General features: G+C 36.2%; 1 long non-coding RNA gene across 12 annotated transcripts in view; it reads right to left on the bottom strand.

The window, feature by feature from the left end:
* LOC108587907 (uncharacterized) overlaps window positions 1-20,548 on the bottom strand; it is a 651,298-nt gene that overhangs the window by 567,330 nt on the left and 63,420 nt on the right. For 10 of the 12 annotated variants that reach the window (XR_013525356.1, XR_013525361.1, XR_013525359.1 and 7 more), the window contains one exon: window positions 15,030-15,126. The exons of the other annotated variants lie outside the window; for them this stretch is intronic. This is a non-coding gene — a long non-coding RNA (uncharacterized LOC108587907). The remainder of the gene's footprint in view (window positions 1-15,029; window positions 15,127-20,548) is intronic. 12 annotated transcript variants of the gene reach the window in all.

The raw sequence follows: 20,548 nt of genomic DNA, 5'->3' as shown, positions 1-20,548 counted from the left end.
AGCAGCAGCATGTTGGTTATGTTAACTCCAGCACACTGGTGAAAGAAGTGTGCCACGTGGAAAGCTGGTTGGGTTGAGTTTACCTGAGTAGCTTAGGTAAACACTTCTACTCTCTGCTATTCTCTGGAAGCATTCCTACTGCATTATAGAAAAAAGTTGCCACGGCAGCTTGAGAAAGTTGATGTGCTTCCCTCAGCACCAAGATCCTAGCAGGGAGTAATCTGGGTACAAAGTGGCATTAATTCAGCTCATTAACTGCTCAGAATTACTAACTAAGCTAGCTTCAACTCCTGGTTCATCTCTTTTGTGTTGTGTTTTTATGATTGTTGCTTTTTCAGGAATTTATATTTGGAATTTAATAAAAGTCTAAAATGCTTAAGAAATATTTCAATAAGTTCTAGAGACTTATACGACATTGGGACTGTCGCTAACAATCCAGTATTGTGCACTCAAAACCAGTAAGAGAGAAGATCTCATATTAAGCCTTCTTACCACAATAAACAAAAAATTTTTTTAAATTTTCAAGAAAATTCAATGTTTGTAAGTTGTAGATATATACTAAATAATAAATATGTAAAACAAATATACAATAAATATGAAGGGCTTTCCCTTCATTCTACTTAAAGAGCTTAGAATTCTGCCTTTTAAGGACAAATGGGGATATCCTTAGCAAACTAACACAGGAATAGAAAACCAAATACCGAATGTTCTCACTTCTAAGTGGGATTAAATGATGAGAACACATGGACCATAGAGAGGAACAACACAAACTGGGGCCTAACAGAGGGTGAAGGGTGGGAGGAAGGTGGAGATCAAGAAAAATAACTAATGGATACTAGGCTTAACACCTGGGTGACTAAAGAATCTGTACGACAAATCCCCATGACACACAGTTACCCGTATAACAAACCTGCACATCCTGCACACATACCCCTGAACTTAAAATTTAAAAGAAGAAGAACAAATGGAGAAGAAATGAGTTATCCATAGCTGTGAAACAAACAGAAAATGGTATCATATGCAAAACATACAACTGGGGAAAGCAGATCATTTTTTATCATGTGTAATTCACTGAATCCATTTATATACATTTACTCGATGTTAACTGAGTGTCTTTTGTATACTGGGTGCTGTCACAGGCACTGGTGATACAGCCATGAACAGAACAGACAGACCCCTGCCTGCAGGGGCTCATATTCTAGGGATTATATCTACCTGGGTTTTGGGGATAGAGGGCTGGAGGTTGGAACACAGGGAACAAAATAAGTAAAATGCCTAACACTATAGATGATAACATCTACATAGTTAATATTAAACACGCAAGGGGAAGGGGAGAACCAAGAGCTTTAAGGAATAGGAGGAAGTTGCAGCTTTCAATAGGAGGAAATAAAGTAGGCCATAGCAAGAAAGTGACATTTTTGCAGACTGGAGAAGATTGGGGAAAAAGCCATGGATCCAGGAGGTGGTCAGCCCAGGCAGAGGGCACTGCAAATGCACACATCCTGAAATCATGCAGGCCTGGGGTCAGGAGGTGACGTCCCTAGAGCAGAGTAAAGAAGGGGTTGTGTATTAAGGAATGAGGTCACAGAATATTGGGGGAGCCTTGTGATGTAGGGCCTAAAATGCCACTGTATAGATAGCACCTTTACTCTGAAGGAGGTGAGAAGCCAGTTAAGGGATGTAAGAGAGAAAGGTAGTTGCTGGACTGATGTTCCTGGGTAAAGAGAGTGAGACAGGATACAGTGGCAGAGATAGAAGCAGAAAGAGTTCAGCCACAGTTAAAGGATGAAAGGCAATGTGTACGGTATCACTGCTGGCAGGTGGATAAACGAGATAATGTGAAGTGGTGGAAACTCTCTTCTGACTGCTTTTATTCTCTTAATAAAATAATAAGTACAGTCACCAATAAAAAGATATATGCATAAAAATACCCAATAATTTACACATTTACACATATTTTCTAGTAACTTCTATATTTATTGGAGAAAACTTGAAAGCTAAAGTTCAACATCAGAAATACAATCTAATAAAGTTAACCTGCCAAAAATCCAATTATGATATTGAAAAAGTTAACAGTAAGGCAGCACCCTACAGAGGAAGGACAGATGAAGAGACATTCTGGGAAATTTGCAAACAGTAACAAGCATATGTGATGAGGATGGCATACACTTACATCTCACCTAACAATGGTGCATGTGTTCAGTCATCTCATTGCTATTTTGAGGTCTCGACTATGAAGCAGAACATAAGATATTGGCTTTAGCTACACAAGATAAAAACAGTAGTGTTTATATGCAATCACTTTTACCAAACAATTAAATGCTAATTGTTTAATCGGGTTCCTCTTCACCTGGAATAATTATAGAGAAAATACAATAGAAATTATTCCAACGTGAGAAGTCCGCCATGGCCTGTTGCCTCATGGTCCCCAGCCTTGCGTGAAAGTGTAATGAGCACATCCACAGCCCTACTGCAGAGAGGCATGTCCTCCACGTACACGCAGACAAATTCTTCCAGCTTCCTTTTGTGACACAGCACTTACTGGGGCTTAGTCCTTTCAGGAAGAGGCATTTCCAACCCTCATATCAGTTTATTCAGTATGAATATGGTTTTGTTTTCTCCCTCGTTTATTTCTTACTTCTTGCAAGTAAGATAGAAAGGTAGAGCCTGATTTTCTTCTCAGAGCCCTATAGATTAGTCATATGCATCTTTAAAATTCACCTGCAAGTCATTTTCTTGTCAGCCTATCATTAGGACTCACTTACCATCCTCCAAATGTCCTCAGACACCGCTTCCCCACTCCTGTGTTGTCAAATAGCTCGTGTAGCCCCACACAGGAGCTACACTATAGAGTACTTTCTTAAAGTAACTTTATATGGAGCAGGAGTGTCCCCATGTGTTACCAGGGATCTTCAAATACAATTACCTACTATAATTATTTTACTGCTACTGCAATAAACTATATCAGTTTTCACTTGTGATCTATACAAGTTGTGAACTATGCAAGTTTACACTGTGTATGAGCTGACATAATTCTTGAATGTTTGCCTCAGAATTGGCCAAGCCATTGTAAGGGAAAATATGGAAATGGCAATTAATTCATTAAATTCGTTATTATAATTTACTTGCCACATATTTGTGATTTATATTTATATCACAGTGTTGTACTTTTTAAAGTAACTTTGTATTTTAATACATATTTCATTAACTTCTCCCAGGTCTGCCACCATCATATATAATTAAATCAAACTGTAAAATATCTGGTCATCATCATTTCATTTATGGCTGTCCAATTCATCCTCAAAAGATCAAATTATTAAAGTTTTCTGCTAGACTCCACAAAAATGGGATTTGAAAATAGATAATTAGATACCCAAATGAGTCATTATGATTATTTCCATTTTTCTTTAGTCATTAATGAAACTCGAAATAATCACATTCCCAGCTTTCTCCATATGATCAGAAATATTTCCAGGCCAATGGTAAATTTCTTAAGCAGTATTTGGGTCTATTAAGGACAGAACTTTGGAATTTTTAAGGTCAGAATCAATGAACACATGAAGACAGAATAGAGTCAAAAGCTTATTTCGGCAGTTTCGATCTGTCGGTCTTTTAGAGATGACATATTTTAGAACACCAAACACACATTTGTGCCGGCAGAGATTTTTAATTAGCTTCCGGCTTAACAGCAATAATGGAAGGAGCAGAACCTGGGTCACCACTTAGTGTGTTTGGCTCCTTTGAAAACAGACTTTTGTTCTCTTTTGAGCTATGGCATTGACTGCCCTGTATCTCTCCACAGGAGTTTTGCAGAGTGACAAATCAGCTGTGGCACAAACAGTTTCTAATTAACAGTGACAGGATATTGATGGGGGTAACAATTGCTTGATAAGGGCCATGAACTTTCCATTACATTCAGAAGTGATTCTTCTCTCAAGATTTTAGCTTCATCATTGCCTTTTTGTCACAAATATTGGAAAATCCCTTTTTAAAAAAAATGTTACTGTTGGAGCTCAGTTGGAAGAAATGAATGAAAGGTCACTGATCAATGATCATTCTTATGATGAATCAGCTTTTCTACTTCTAGCTAAATTTTATAAAATGCATTAATTACAAAGTATTGAAATAACCAGTCACTGGTTATCCCCTCCACACAAAGGGTTTTTTGCCCCCACAAAGGTAGTATCACAAAGAAATGCAAATCAAAACCACAGTAGGATACCAGCTTATTCCCCCCAACAAAGGTGGTATCATGTTCTAAATTCTTGTGCCTAGATGTTTTCCTATTCTGACACTAATCTTTATTTATTTTTACATTTTTTATTATAATAAATTTCAGCCGGGCATGGGGTGTGTTACGCCTGTAATCCCAGCACTTTGGGAAGCCAAGGCAGGCGGATCACGAGGTCAGGAGATTGAGACCATCCTGGTCAACATGGTGAAACCCTGTCTCTACTAAAAATACAAAAATGAGCTGGGTGTGGCATCACGCACCTGTTCCCAGCTACTCCTGAGGCTGAAGCAGGAGAATGGCTTGAACCCAGGAAGTGAAGACTGCAGTGAGCCAAGTGCACCCCTGCACTCCAGCCTGGTAACAGAGCGAGACTCTGTCTCAAAAAATTTAAAAACCAAAAAAAGAAAAATTTCAAACATACATATGTAGACATAAGAGTATTTAATATAATGAATTGCCATATACCCATTGCTGATCTCCAAAGGATTTTCTTTTCTTTCTTTTCTCCTCGCCTTTTAAGTTCCAGGGTACATGTGAAGGATGTGCAGGTTTGTTCCTTAGGTAAATGTGTGCCATGGTGATTTGCTGCACAGATCAAGCCATCACCTAGGTATTAAGTCCAGCATCCATTAGCTATTCTTCCGGATGCTCTGCCTCTGCCAATCCCCGCCACAGGCCTGAGTGTGTGTTGTTCTCCCCTATGTGTCTACGTGTTCTCATCAATCAGCTTCCACTTCTAAGTAAGAACATGTGATGTTTGGTTTTCTATTCCTCCATTAGTTGCTGAGGATAATGCCTTTCAGCTCCATCCATGTCTCCACAAAGGACATGATCTCATTCTTTTTTATGGCTGCATAGTATTCCGTGGTATATATGTACCACATTTTCTTTATCCAGTCTATCATTGATGGGCATTTGGGTTGATTCCATGTCTGTGTATTGTGAATAGTGCTGCAATGAACATATATGTGCATGTATCTTTATGATAGAATTATTTACATTCCTTTGGGTATACACACAGTAATGGGATTGCTGGGTCAGATGGTATTTCTGCCTCTAGATCTTTGAGGAATTCCCACATTGTCTTCCACAATGGTTGAACTAATTTACACTCCCACTAACAGTATAAAAGCATTCCTATTTTTTCACAACCTCACCAGCATCTGCTGTTTCTTGACTTTTTAATAATTGCCATTCTGAATGGCATGAGATAGTATCTTATTGTAGTTTCCATTTGCATTCCACCAATCATCAGTGATGTTGAGCTTTTTCTCATATGTTTTTGGCCACATGAATGTCATATTTTGAGAAGTATCTGACACTACTCTTTAAATAGTCAATGCTAATATTGAAAATAATAGGTAAACAATTTCCTAGTTCCCCCAAGTAGCTAGATCACTTAAGGTCCCTTAAAGTCAGCTACTCCAAAAGTAAGCCATTTCGCAAACCCCAGAGGGAGTGTCAGTTTGATTTCCCAAATGCCCTTTATTGAATATTACAAATCCATATAGGAAATATTTGATTCCTGCTTTTTTAGATAATTTTTGTCAGAAGAATGAAGATATTCAAGAATTCATTCCTGATTTTACAAAGAAAGATCAGTCCATCCTAAGTTGTTATAAAAGTACCGTTACTCCAGAAATACAGCCTAGAATAGCAGCTCTGCAACTGTGCTTCATGCACTCAGATTCTGAACTGACTACCACTCGGGAGGAGGCATGGAACAAGGAAATCAGTGTGGTTAAACTTCAGAAACCTCTCTGTCTTGCTTTATCCAAGGAACTTCACAGGCTCCGGTCAAAGCATTTAGCAACTGGTTCCCATAGGTAAACCCCGGTCAGAATGAACACCTCTTCTGTATAATGGTAAGAGACCATGGGTGCTTACCAGCCTATCATCAGCCTTCTATTAACCTGCTTGCATTGATTTTGTGTACTGAGCATGAGGTTCTAAGTGAAGTTACTGAAAACTGTTTACCAATAAAAAGTTTTAGAACTATGTGTGTATATAAGATGAAAGGTATCCATTTTGACCTGCCACAAATAAGCTGTTCAGCACCCAGTGAAAAGTTAACAAATGGCACATAGTATATAATGAATTTCTTCCCATTAATTCATTAATAAAACCTCAGCACCAGAAGGTACTTTAAATACCAACAGTTCAACTATCCCTATGATATCTGAATCTCCTCCATACCATCCCAGCTAGGAAACAACTAAGCTTAGAGACGATTTCAGAGGTGGAGGCATCCCAGGGATGAGGGCTAGCAAAGGAAAATGTAGGAGCAGGTCTGGCATCTTTGAAGAATAGCAAAAAAGGCCAGGTTCCCAGAGTGGAGTATTGGGATAGAAGGAATAGAAGATACAGTTGGAGGCAACCAGCAAGAGCTGGGGGGTGAGCCAATACGTAAGCCTTTGTAAGTCACAGGAAAGGTAGAACTGTTATTCTGAATGAGATGTAAGGAGATTTGGAGCAAATGAGTAACATAAACTGACATCTTTTAAAAGGATCATCTGGCTGCTGTATTGAGGACAGACGGAAGAGAGGACAAGGTCAGAGCAGGACACCTGTGAGGAGGGTATTTCAATAATCCAGGTAAAGTGATGGAGGACTAGACCCAGAGCATTTGCAAAGGAGACAGCGAGCAGTAGTTAGTTTCTTAGTACAGCCAATAGAATTTCCTGATGGACAAAATGTAGTCCCTGAAGGAAAGAAAAGAATGAATCCAAACGTTTGTCCCAAACAACTGGGAAAGTTGCCATTTACTGAGCTGAGGGAGATTAAGGAAGGAACAGACTTACTGGGGCTATATCAAGAGTTCCATTTTGAACAGTTTCAGATATCAAAAATAGAATGTAGGTCAAATACAGTGGCCTCCACACCCAAGGCTTTGGAAAGCTGAGATGGGAGGATCACTTGAGGTCAGGAATTCAAGATCAGCCTGGGCAACATAACAAGGGCCCTGTATCTACACAAAAAAAAAAAAAAAAAAAAAAAAAAAAAAAAAAATATATATATATATCTTTTTAAAAGGGGTAGAACATGCAATCTGGCACTCAGAGGAGATGTCAGATTTGAAATTTCAATTCAGAATCATCCACATATAGACAGTATTTAAAGCCATGAGACTAATGAGATTAGCTTGAGAATAGCATCTCAGAAAAGAAGTATAAAGATTGAGGCCTGGGAACTCCACCAGCTAGAAGTGAGAGAAATGAGGGAAAACAAGAAAAGGAGACAGAAGGAGTGGCCCAAAAGTCAGGAGGTACACCAGTGTTTGACACCAGATGAAGACCATGGTTCAGGGAGTAAGGAATGATCATCTGTGAAAAATGCTGCCCTAGCTAAAGAGCTGAGAATCTAGCATGGGAGGTAGCAATGCAGAGGTCATGGGGGGATTCACCACAGCAATGGTGGTGGCAGCACCGACAACCTCATAGAGTAGGAAAAGAAAAATGATGGAAAGACTAGATACAGATGACCTTTTCAAGATTTGCTATAAAGGCAGTTTATCTCATTTTATAATGACAAGTTTGCAAATAGGTGGTATGAGATCCATTTGGCTGCTGAGGAAACAAAAGCTCTAAACAATTAAGCTAACATTCGAAGACCATGGAGCCAGTCTTCAGAACTGAGAAAAATGAAGCTTCCGCCATATCATACATACCCAGTTTCAGCATCTCCCTTTCCATTAAACCAAAACTGTGCTTGCAAAATCATTCTAAAACATCTATAGCCAATAATGTGAACTTCAACCTCATTCATCTCTCCTTTGTCTTGTACCTGTGGGGTTGTTTAGAACTTTATTTTTATTTTATTTTTTTTTTTTTAGATGGAGTCTAGCTCTTTGCCCAGGCTGAAATGCAGTGGTGTGATCTCAACTCACTGCAACCTCTGCCTCCCAGGTTCAAGTACCTCTCCTATCTCAGCTCCCGAGTAGCTGGGATTATAGGGATGCGTCACCACACCAGCTAATTTTTGTATTTTTAGTAGAGATGGGGTTTCACCATGTAGGACAGGCTGGTCTCAAACTCCTGACTTCAGGTGATCCACCCATCTCGGCCTCCCAAAGTGCTGGGATTATATGTGTGAGTCACTGCATCTGGCCAGAACTTTACTTTTGTACTAATCAATTTTCATTCATTAAGAGCCATTGCATTATTCCTGATTGTAAACTTTTGGAATCCTGATTCTGTTGTTATACATTTGCTACTTTTCCCTCTTCTATGTAATCCAAATAAGAGAAACAGATGTAATTGTTTTTATTTTATACAATAATTAAAATATTACACTTCATCTAAATTTTTCTTAATCAATATGCACATGTCTGGAGCTTTTCCATCTAACTAACCTAAAATTCGTACATGGTTATTTAAGCCTTAAGAATTCTGGGTCTTTCCCATACATCAGGAAATTTTACTTAGAAAATTATATTACTCAGAAATTTTACTTAGAAAATTTTAAGTGCAGGCATTACTATCTATCATCCTTCCTATTTTAAAAAAGAAAAGAAAAATTGTTTTTCTTCATATTTGAAGAAATATACAATTTTTGAGTTGTATTTCCTCCTCATAGCCACATAACAAAACATCCCTCCAGGAATCTGAGTCAATTGATCCACATGGGGCTGGTGGGAAAGTGTATGCTAAGAACAAAGATTTGGTATTGAGTAATATCAAACTGTTTATTCCGCCCACAATTAGAAATGGAAATCTTTGTTTAGTGAAACTCTTTCAGATAAATGATAGCAAAAATCTCCTCAGCATGGGCTGCATGTATCCCCCACCCCCTAACCCATACATTCATCTACAACAGCAGAAATATATGCAGGGAGTTTATCTAAAACATTTGTAGCAGAGTTTCGACATGCTCATGACTCCTCCAATCTTCTACCAAAATGATTCAATTAGTAAAACATTAAGAGAAAAACTTGCAACTTGAGGTAAAGCCTGAGAAACTTGATAGCCTGGCTGCTAGAGATGGAGTGCCTTTGGAGGCATCGCCTCCTGTGCACAGCCCTGATGAACTTTCAGATCTCCACCAGACAGACTGGCACAGAAAGCTATGCCCTTGCCATAGATCGACAGTTTACACTCACTGAAGAGCCCAGAGAGTCTACAGGCCCCTCTGCACACTTTAAAGGCTGTCAGCCTATCAGCCTTTCAAGAAACAGAAAATCTCCTATGTTATCAATATCTGAGAGAAAGTAACAGGACCTGTAGAGCTGGTTAGGTCACTGACATTTACTTAGCTCTACTGACAATGCTGGCATATCTGTGTGTATGTGGACAGGGTGAACAATGAAAAACGATGCATAATCAATCAAAGTAAGGGTTTAGGAGAAAATGATACTATTATTGTGAACAATCAGGAACATGTGAGTAGTTTTGAAGTAGATTTAATGAAAAATTTCATATAGAATTTCTCTATAAATTCATTTCATAGAGAAAAAGAGAATAAATTCTCTTATTTTAAAAAGCAAGAAAGAGATCTCTTACTCAAGCAACTCATTATATATAAAAAGTTACTACATTAAATATCATGGTTTTTTAAAAAAATTCACAAATTGTTTCTCTATCATGGCAGATATCATTAAATATCATGGTTTGATATTTAATGATATCTGCCATGATAGAGAAACAATTTGTGAATTTTTTTAAAAAAAGAACTTGGAAAACAACAGAATTTCAGAAATAAAAATTCAATAGAGTCAGTGGAAAAATGAAATGCACACTGATGAAAACTCAATTAAGTATTTAAAACATAAACGAAGGTTTTTGTGTAACAGAGAATACATAAAAATGAAACATTTTGATTAAAAAATAAGAGTTCTTAAGCTTTGTGATATTTAATATAATATCCATATAATAGTTTCATACGAAACTAATATAGAAAACAACTCCATAACTCATATGTATCAAAGAAACAACAAAGAAATAAGATTCAACCAATGAAAGAAAGATATGATGTTCCAGATTTAAACATTTGCCAAGTATAAAGAAAGAAGAAAGTAAAGAAGAGGCGGAGAAGAAATAGATAAACACCTGGACCAATCCTGATCAACTGGTCTAATAACAGAGACAAAGAGAGGATCAGGCATTCAATGGTAGGAACAGACAGTAGCAAAGGAAAGATTCATCAAAGTTCTCACACGAAACTCTACAAAACAGTGGTATCATCTTTCCAGGCCTTTTTGAAATCCTATACTCAGCCATATCAGTCCTCTGAGAAAACCAAAGATAATACTTGTTTAACTTGTAGTGAATCATATAATATAGCACATACTTAGCATTACTTTAAGAAAAAAATAACCTGAGTAAATATAAACTACTGTACCTCCTCTTCCCCCTCTCCCTCTCTGTTTCTCTCTTGGTCAGTGCACTAATATCACAACAAGTCAGTGATTATAACACTACTTGCATACATACGTAATGCAATTTCAGCCAGAATCTTCATGCAAATGGAACAAGAAGACAAAACACATTTTACAAACTGTTAATAATAACCATCTGAAAAAATAAATATGTGAGAAAGTAGAAAAATTAAACAAAAGAATACATGGGAATTAACATTGTAAATAAAACATGATAATTTGATATACATAGATTTAAACAAATAGGATAGTAGATGAGAAAAGAAATTATAGAAATACATGCAAGCATAGGAAGAACAGTATATGTTAAATCAGGCAATTCAAAATGACAGGGAAATGATTGATTATACAATAAATACAACTGGAACAATTAGGTACTCACTGTGAAGAGAAAAAACTGAAAATCTGTACCTCACTCTACATATAAAAACAAGTGCCAAAAAATTTTAAGCTCTAAATATTCTAATCTATAAAATAAATAAAGGAATAAATAGAAAACAGATTAATAACATTAGTACAATGAACAACTAAATTTTCCCCCTGACCAGGCTCAAATTCTTAGAAGTAGGCAGAAAATATGTAATAATCATCAAAATTAAATAATAGTGTTGATTCAGTCCCACACAAAATCCAAACAGCATATTTTTAGAGTGATTGACAAGTTGATTCTAAAATACATCTAGGAAATAAAATGTGGAAAGCCATCCAAACACGATAGATGAGGAAGTAGGGTGGGAACTGATTTTTAATTTTCAAAACAGGACATAAAGATGTAAATAATTTTTAATTCTAAAGTCAGAGTAGCATTTCGCAAATAGATCAACAAAACATACTAGAAATCTAGGAAAAGACCAAAGTTTAATATAAACTTAGTGTATGATAAAAGTACCATTTCATTTTACCTCAACAGTGTAATAATTCAGTAAATGATATGAAACCATTCACTACTCATTAGGGAAAAGATAAGTTCGATCACCACTTTATGGCAAACACAAAAAATTATTCCAAATAGTTTGAAAAGCTAACCCATAAAAACGGCATAAGAAAATAGATAATACGTTCAATATCTTGTTCTATAGTATCTGTGTTATAAAAATTATTTTAATCAGTGCACAAAGTATGAAACTATAAAGAAGAAAAAAAATATTTTGATTGCATACATTTAAAAACTTACGTGTAACAAAGGCACTATAAGCAAAGTTAAGAAACAAGCAAAACCATAAAAGAAAATATTTATATATAAGACAAAAAAAATTCAGAATAGTAAAAGAGCTACTATGAATTACCAAGGAAATAAACAATGAAATAATAAGCAAGGAATATTTATAGGTAAATTAAAAATGAAAATACAAATTATTATTAAATTTCCAAAAAGCTGCTCCATAGTCAGAGAAAATCCAAACAGGAATCAATACAATGCAGTTTGCATAGAGTTTTAAAAATTCATTATAGCAAGTATCAACAGCAGTATGGAGCAATGTAAATGCATATATACTGTCTTTAGAAGTACAAAATATACTCTTATTTTGGGCCAAGTGGCTTTATAATAGCTATCAAATTTTGAATGCACAAACCTTTCTGACTTAAAAATTTCACATCTAAGAATCTAGCTAACAGAACTACTGGCATAAGTAAGCCACAATTTATCTAGAATATCTTTAAAATGATATGTAAACAGATAGAGATATCTAAGCATCTATCAGTAGGGTAGCAATTACTTAAATAAATAAATTGAAGACATCTGTGCAAAAGAATGAAACCTCAAAGTAAATAATTTACATATGTATGTTCCACTTTGCAAAGATGGCCTTTAAAAGTTAGGTTATCCCGCCGGAGGTCATGGCGCTTGCGAAGGCGAGGTCATCAGTTCAAGGCTAACCTGAGCAACCTCATAAGCTCAAACTGATTGGCAAAAAAAAAAAAAAAAAGTTAGGTTAAAATGCAAACTACAGTACAAAATGTATAGCACAATCCAAGCTTGTGCTAAAGGAAGTAATGAAATAAAACAACCCATATATCCAAAAATAGGCAAATATTTATTTGTACAAATATATATTCTACATATGAACACAGGTCTACAATTAATACAGATTTTAGAAATACTATAAAATTATTGAGGGCAAATTGTTAAGAGTGTATGATCGATATCATTGTGGGAGCAAACGCATGACATGAACTGTCAGGTTTGCACATGTGCTGTTGAAATACTTAAATTACATTTTAAAATAAAACACAAATTCCTATTTTAAAACGAAACACGAATTCCTGACCTACTTCTCAATGAGCTTTATGATGAAGATAAAAATGGGTGTAATATTTCTCTGCAATATTGTCTTGAGTGCTATAAAATTCAGAGTACTATTATTATTCCTTTAGCATAACATATTTATTACATCCGTTAAAAAATAAACAAAAAATGAAACTAAGTGCTACATAAATAGAAGACAGTGTAATCCGAACAGACCATCATTTCTGCCCACTCTGCTGAAGTGGTGTTAGCATACAGGATTTGTAAGAACTAATAACCCAGTGTCATTACATAGTTCTTTGGCTTTCATCCATGTATTTTCAGCCAATGAAACAATGATGGTTTGTTGAGCACTGCAAAAACTATTATACTAGTCATAGTAAATTCTCAATTCCTTTTTTACTACTTACTGAACTCTTTTAAAAAGACTTTAATTTCGTTACATTTCACTTTTAAATTTATCATTCCAAAAAGGGCCATCCACTAATTTCATTTTTAGCTACATCTCAGATTTCTTGGAAATTCATGTAAATCTTATAAAAACTAATATACAACTGTTATATATTTAATAATACACATAATATACAAATTATATACATATATTCCCACATACACATACATATGTCCCCAAACACACAAGATATTCAACTTTTGTGCTTCCTGCAATTCAGAAGAAACCAACATGCTTTAGTAATATGCTCTTGAAATTGGTTTTATCAAAAGCATAAAATAAAATGTAAGAAATCAATACTAAAACAGATTGCATAACTCGACGGCACAATGCATCTTGTCATATGTATTTATACATTTGGAGAATAACCAGTTATCCTGTTGAAACTCCTATTAGTTCTTAGACCCTACAGTAGAGTCTTTTTAAGTCATTTTGCTTTCTTGTACTTTAATCTGACAAGATAGAATATTAGAGAAAAAGCTACAAGTAGTATAGCAATCATATTATAATTTTGAAATTATTGTATATAACTTTATTTAAGGCAATAACAAAAACAAGTCAATTTTTGTAATGCAATTTTCTGTTTGCATGACAATTATTATCAAGAGAATAGCTCCTCAGATGGGAAATGCTTTGATATTCCTCAGAACAATTTTGTAAGTTCTAGTTTTATTAATTGATCATTCTTCCTACCATTTTTCTAATTTCTTAAAGAAGTTTAGTAGAAAATACCTTAAATTTCTTACATGAGATCCTAGAAATTAAATACAAAAGTTAGTGAAACATATTAAAAAAAATTACAACATTTTTATCCATCTGGTATAAATATATATTTCCTATACTTTAGTATTTCAGAGCACTTGTTTTTAAGGCCATTATAATGTTATAGTCCTATTCATATGATTATCAATAGGATTCCAGAGAAGAAAACTAATAAGGATTTTTAGTGCTTCAACCTCTAGAAGGCTTCTACAAATATGAAAGATTCTCATTTTTTTGTATGCTTTAACAGTGACAGAGCAGAAAGTGCTAGATGGCCAACTAAGGTCATCTTCCTCCTTAGTTTATAGATTTATGTGGCAGCCAAGAAACAACCAAAATAACTTTCCCCAGGAATATAAATGTACAACCATTATTTGTGGTCTAGCATTGCCTTAGGAAAGCAGTGTTCTATTTTGTCAAACACTGAAAGTGAAGCATTTTTAATCCCCTGCCAATTCTAAAACTCAGATATCCTATTAAATTGTACTATAATGAATAGCATTTAAAATATCATCCAAATGTGTCCAGATATCCAAAGAGTCTAAAATAATTTAAATATTGAGACAGATTATAACCAGCCTTCAGGGAAACTTATCAAAACTAAAAGAAATAGGCACTTATCAAAAGGTTGGGGTTCCAGATGTCTGACAGAGTTGAATAACCAACCACTTCTAAGTTCCCTAATTGAGGGTGGAGTGGGGGAGACGAACATAAGTCTGAAGATTTGAATATGTGAAGTCAAATTTTTGGCTTTATTTAATCCAATTCTCTGGATGTACTTTCCTTTGGGGACTAGAACTAGCTATGTTCTAGGAAAGCGTCTTAATCCTTGCAAGTCTCGCTCTGGAAAATCTATTATATGCATCAGTATCATCACTGGATATATTAGTCTATTCCCACATTGCTATAAAGATATACCCAATGCTGGGTAATTTATGAAGAAAAGGCTTAATTGACTCACAGTTCTATGTGGCTGGGGCGGCCTCAGGAAACTAACAATCATGGTAGAAGGCGAAAGAGAAGCAAAGGCACATCTACATGGCAGCAGGCAAAAGAACCTACAAGCAAAGGGGGAAGCATCCTTTACAAAACCATCGGATCTTGTCAGAAGTCACTCACTATCATGAGAGCAGCATGGGAGAAACCGCCCCTGTGATCCAATCACCTCTCAAGAGGTCCCTCCCACGACATGTGGGGATTATGAGAATTACAATTCAAGATGAGATTTAGGTGGAGACACAGAGCCAAACCATATCACTGGCTTTTGAGTTACATTTCCATGAGTCATTCAATTTATATCTGAGGGGCCCACGTCCCTCAACTATAAAATAATAGACTACCCACAGCACAGTTTGAAGTAGGATAGACTCTAGACATGACTAAACCAAGTCATTGTATTGGAGCGGAGATCAGTGAAACTTTAGGCAGGCAAAATTCTCATGAATAATCACCAGGTCAGCCACAAGAAGGAAATTACTGGGGTTACTCTGAAGATGCAAGCCCCAGGAAGGCAAGAAACATATTACTGTTTAACATTTTGTGGGAATTTCAATCACTGGAAGAGCTCAACCCAGGAACTCATTTTTCTTTCATTGAGCCCTCAAAGTCGAGCAAACTTGCAAGGAGAACTTTAAGGAATTATCAAGTCAAACAAAGGGCTAAACACTTATGCCCTAGGTGCACTGCAGCACAAATCACCATAAGTAAACTTCCCAAACTGGCTTTCCGTTTTTATTCTAGACAGACTAGTAGAACAGGTATACCCTTTGCTACCTCTCTCTGATTTCTCTGAAACACCAGAGTCAGCAATCAATTAATGAAGGGAACGTCGTTTTGCTAGGTTTTCTTGGATCAAGAGGCAGATTGTTGTTGTCCTATTTTAGTAATCAAGGTAAAAGTCCTATGTACTCTTTAAAATGGGCCTATCCAATAGAGGTATGACTAAAAATCCCTATCAGGAATGACTCTAGTCTAAGCCAGCTTTTGTTTGCCTTGTATAACTAACTCCAGGAGTAGAGGAAAGCCACACTTGAAGATGAAACTTTCAGATGCACTAAAATCAATGTAGACCAAAACAAGGTAGGCATATGAGAGACCACCGAATGTAGAAATATTGCCAGAAAACTTGCACAAACCCTCTGGCACTAGTCTTCTATATTAAGTCAATTCTTATACTTCATGTTGTTTACATGCTAGAAAGTCACCATGAACACTTAAACAAGCAAATACTGAATTATTGCTCATGAGGAAAGACAGGGTTAGACTCCTTGAGCCTCAGGTATTTATTAAGAAATCTAGCATTCCCTGATTATTTTCCAAATTCAATTCAAAGTCCTTATGAGATGGATTTACCTTACTGTTAAATTTAAGTCTTGCTTATTTGTACTTCCTGCCACTCCAAATCTTGTTGATAAAGTTTTCCCAAAAATCTAATGTTTATTTTATGTCATAAAACATAGCTTCTTAACATGGTTTTGCACAGAAATGGAAGCACACTCAAATTCAAAGAATGGCACTGTGCTAGAAGTTCTATTCATAAGTTTCACAATCATCCTAAATAGAATAAATGAGTCTGAGAGTTCCAAAGAAATATTTTGCTGTATTGATATTAGAAAAGAGAGAAAACCTATAAGAGGAAATATGATAAATAACTCTGGTATCAAATAAAGAGAAAAAGCACCCCTAACCCTCTCTCCCAGCAATGTGGGCCCTCACAAGGGCTAGCTTTGCTGCAACTATACTTCTTTACTGCCATTATCTCAAACACTATTCAATCATATAATTTTTACTCATATTCTCATGTAAGTGGGAGCTAAACATTGAGAACATTTGGACACAAAGAAATGGACAAGACACTGGGGCCTCCTTGGTGGAGAGTGGCAGGAGGGTGAAGAGTGAAAACCAATAGAGGTACTATGCTCATTGCCCGGGTGACGAAATAATCTGTACACCAAACCACTGTGACATGTGATTTACCTGTATAGGAAACCTGCACATGTACCCTAGAACCTAAGATTTTTTTAATGCAATTTAAGAAAAGATAAAAAAAATTGTTTAAAATGATTATAATAATTAAAACATAAAAATATCAAAAGAGAAACTGAAAGAAACAAATGAAAAATTTTGAAAGCTAAGCATAAAACATGAAAATCAAAGGAATCTGGATGATTCAAATACCCTTAAAATAAGAAAGATCTAAAATAATTAGAAAATTAAAGTAAGAACATAAAAACAAGTACTGTACATTTTAAAAAAAGAAGTGGAAGAGGCTTGAAATAAAAAATAACTAAACATTTATAGAAGAAATCAAAAATAAGAAATAGTAAAGAACCACATGAAATAAGTAGATAATAAAAAGCAGTAAGATATAGAAAAAGTAGTACTAGAGAGATCCAAGATGGCCGATTACTAGCAGCTCAGGATTGTAGCTCCCAGTGAAAGAGCAGAGAACGAGAGGATGCCACACTTTCAGACAAATTTTTGTTGCTCACAGACCAGGAGATTCCCGGCGGGGGAGCCTCACGGGTCGCCAGCACGACTCTTGTGGCCAGCACAGCAGTTTTGCCGGCGCCTTGGCACTGCAGTTCTCAGTTCAGAGTAAACGGGACTGGGTCCCCTTCTGGTCAATGTTTGGAGCTCCAGGAAGGCAGAGTCACCCATTCAGCTGATTGAAAAGGGGGGCTCAAGAGGGAAGCCAGACCAGAGATTCCCAGGCAGAAAAGCACCACGAACCTTAACGCTGCTGTTTTAGCTGGCACAGTGGGTTGCTCAGATTCTGGTGCTGGGAATCAACAAGTTGGATGTCCACTCAGAGACCTAATTTGAAAGTCGGTAATTACAAAGATAACAGGTGGATAAATTTACTATGATGGGAAGAAACCAGCGTAAAAAGGCTGAGAATACTCAAAATCAGAATGCCACTGCCTCTACAGGAGATCACAGTTCCTCATCAACAGGGAAACAAGGCCTGATAGAGAACGAGTGCATTCCATTAACAGAATTAGGCTTCAGAAGGTGGATAATATGAAACTTATGTGAGTTAAAAGAACATGTTCTAGCCCAACGTAAAGAAACTAAGAACCTTGAAAAAAGGTTTGATGAAATCCTAATGAGAATAGACAATTTAGAGAGGAATATAAGCGAATTAATGGAACTGAAGAATACAATACCAGAACTCTGTGAAGTATGCCCAGGTTTTAACACTCAAATTGATCAAGCAGAAGAAAAAACATCAGAGGTCAAAGACCAACTTAATGAAATGAAACGAGAAGACAAGATTAGAGAAGAAAGAGTAAAAAGGAATGAGCAAAGTCTCTAAGAAATATGGGACTATGTGAAAAGACCTAATTTATGTTTGATAGGTGTACCTGAATGTCATGAAGAGAATGAATCAAGCTGGAAAATATTCTCCAGGATATTATTCAGAAAAACTTTCCTAAACTAGTAAGGCAGGACAATACTCAACTCCAGGTAATACAGAGAACACCACAAAGATATTCTTCAAGAAGAGCAACCCCAAGACACATAATCATTAGATTCACCAGGGTTGAAATAAAGGAGAAAATTCTAAAGGCAGCTAGAGAGAAAGGTCAGGTTACCCACAAAGGGAAGCCTATCAGACTCAGCAGATCTCTCAGCAGAAACCCTACAAACTAGAAGAGAGTAGGGGTCAATATTCAATATCCTCAAAGAAAAGAATTTTCAACCCAGAATCTCATAACCAGCCAAACTAAGCTTCATGAATGAAGAAAAAATAAAAATTGTCATGAACAAGCAAGCACTCAGAGATTTCATCACCACCAGGCATGCTTTACAAGAGCTGAAAGAAGCACTATACACAGAAAGGAACAACCAGTATCAGTCATCCCAAAAACTTACCAAAAGGTAAAGAGTATCTCCATAATAAAGAATCTATATCAACTAATGGGCAAAATAGCCAGCTAGCATTAAATGACAACATTAAACTCACAAATATCAATATTAATCCTAAATTTAAATGGATTAAGTGCCCCAAAGACACAGACAGGCAAATTGAATAAACAGTCAAAACCCATTGATCTAGATCCATCTCATAAGCAAGGACACACAAAGACTCAAAATAAAGGATTGCTCACCAAACAAATGGAGAGAAAAAAAAAAAAAACAGGAGTTGTAACTTTCATCTCTGACAAAATAGACTTTAATAGTAACAAAGACTAAAAGAAACAAAGAAGGACATTACATAATGGTAAAAGGATCAATGCAACAACAGGAGTCAATGATCATAAATACATATGCACCCAATATAGGAGCACCCAGATACATAAGACAAGTTCTTAATAACTTAAAAAGAGACTTGGACTCCCACACAATAATAGTGGGAGACTTTGAAACCACATTGTTAATATTCAACAGATCAATGAGGTAGAAAATTAACAGGGACATCTATGATTAGAACTCAGACCTGGAACAAGTAAACTCAGTGAATATTTATAGAATTCTTCACCCCAGGTCCACAGAACATACATTTTTCTCAGTATCATATTACACTTATTTTGAAAGTGACCACATAATTAGAAGTAAATCACTCTTCAGCATTTGCATAGCATTTCACAGACTTAAATGAAATATTGGTTGGCTGTTTGTTTGTTATTTTCTTCCCTTATTCCTGCCTGTCTCCGCTGTTAAGCACAATTATCGGCATAAAAGAGGTTTTTAATACCTATTTTTAGATTGCATTCCAGCCTGGGCAATAGAGCAAGACTCCTGTTTTCTCTCCCCCTTTTTCTTTTTCTTTCAAATAAATAAATAAATAGATAGATAGATAGATAGATAAATAAATAAATGCCCTTAGGCAGTGTTGATTCCAGACAGGAGGACAAACACACCCATTCTCCCTCCCACCTCAAACCACGAGATGCTTATTTCTCCATACTCAGCCCTCAAATGCCAATTTAAACATTAGGATGCTGAGTTTGTCTGTCTGATAGCCCTTTCAGGGATCATTTTTAGAATTTTAAAGTCCTGTCGGGCAGCCCTATGAAAACTTCAAGAGCAGATTTCAGGACACAAAAGCCCTAGCTTGCTCTCTGCCATTCCTTTCCCTCTTCCTTCCCCAGAAGCTCCTGATCCCCCAGTCCAACATGCCACGTGGCTAGGTGCCTCTTCAGACCGGTGTATGTCTCTCTCCTCTCAGGGAGTCTGGGCCATGGTCATATGGCCAACTACATGGCAAATCTTGGCCAAAGGTCACAGAGGTTGAATTTAGATCCCAGTAATCCTGAGAGGTCAAAAAAAAAAAAAAGTAGTACTAGAAAAAATGTCTAAATAATAGCAGATTATATAAGTATATCCAAAAATATGAATATACAGCAGCATAAATTTAAAAAAAAACATGTTTTTTCAAGTTGCAGACTAACTGGAGTAATCTTTTGTTTGTTTCTTTGTTTGTTTGTTTTTGTTTTGGAGACAGAGTCTTGCTCTATTGCCCAGGCTGGAGTG

This window comes from Callithrix jacchus, chromosome 13, assembly GCF_049354715.1.
Source record: "Callithrix jacchus isolate 240 chromosome 13, calJac240_pri, whole genome shotgun sequence".
NCBI lineage: Eukaryota > Metazoa > Chordata > Mammalia > Primates > Cebidae > Callithrix > Callithrix jacchus.
Note: the sequence above shows the minus strand (reverse complement) of the source record. Positions and strands in the feature narration are given on the sequence as shown.